Source organism: Acanthochromis polyacanthus, chromosome 21 (assembly GCF_021347895.1).
Source record: "Acanthochromis polyacanthus isolate Apoly-LR-REF ecotype Palm Island chromosome 21, KAUST_Apoly_ChrSc, whole genome shotgun sequence".
Lineage (NCBI taxonomy): Eukaryota > Metazoa > Chordata > Actinopteri > Pomacentridae > Acanthochromis > Acanthochromis polyacanthus.
This window is the reverse complement of record NC_067133.1, coordinates 1383933-1384589: the sequence shown is the minus strand read 5'-3', so window position 1 is coordinate 1384589 and position 657 is coordinate 1383933.

Below are 657 nucleotides of genomic sequence, written 5' to 3'. Positions count from 1 at the left end.
GTGTGGAAATATACAGCGTTGATGGCATACACTGTATAATATATTCTTCTACAGTTATGGTTGGTGAATTCACATATTTAAGACTGTATTTTAGTGCTACAAATGACTGGAAATTATTAACATTTTTGAATAGTCGCTCTAGATAAATATCATCACCTTACCTGTTCACTACAATAACTTTGTACCGTCTTTGCTAGAAATAAAAGTGTTCCAGATTTGCAACACAAGCGAATCCCAGCTGACTCAGGCGAAGGCAGGGGACACCCTGGACAGGTCGTCAGTCTGTCGCAGAGCTACATATACAGACAAACAATCACACTCACATTCACACTTACGAGCAATTTAGAGTACCCAATTAACCTCAGCATATTTTTGGACTGTGGGAGGAAGCCGGAGTGCCTGGAGAAAACCCACGCATGCACAGGGAGAACATGCAAACTCCATGCAGAAAGATCCCAGGCCCACCCCGGGATTTGAACCGGGGATCTTCTTGCTGCAAGGCGAAAGTGCTAACCACTGACTCCACTGTGCAGATCGTCGGGCCATTAATAACAATAATAATAAATCTATGTAAAATGATCTCGCGGGCCGGATATAATTGTATTACGGCCCGGATATGGCCCACGGGCCTTGAGTTTGACACATGTACTCTGGAAG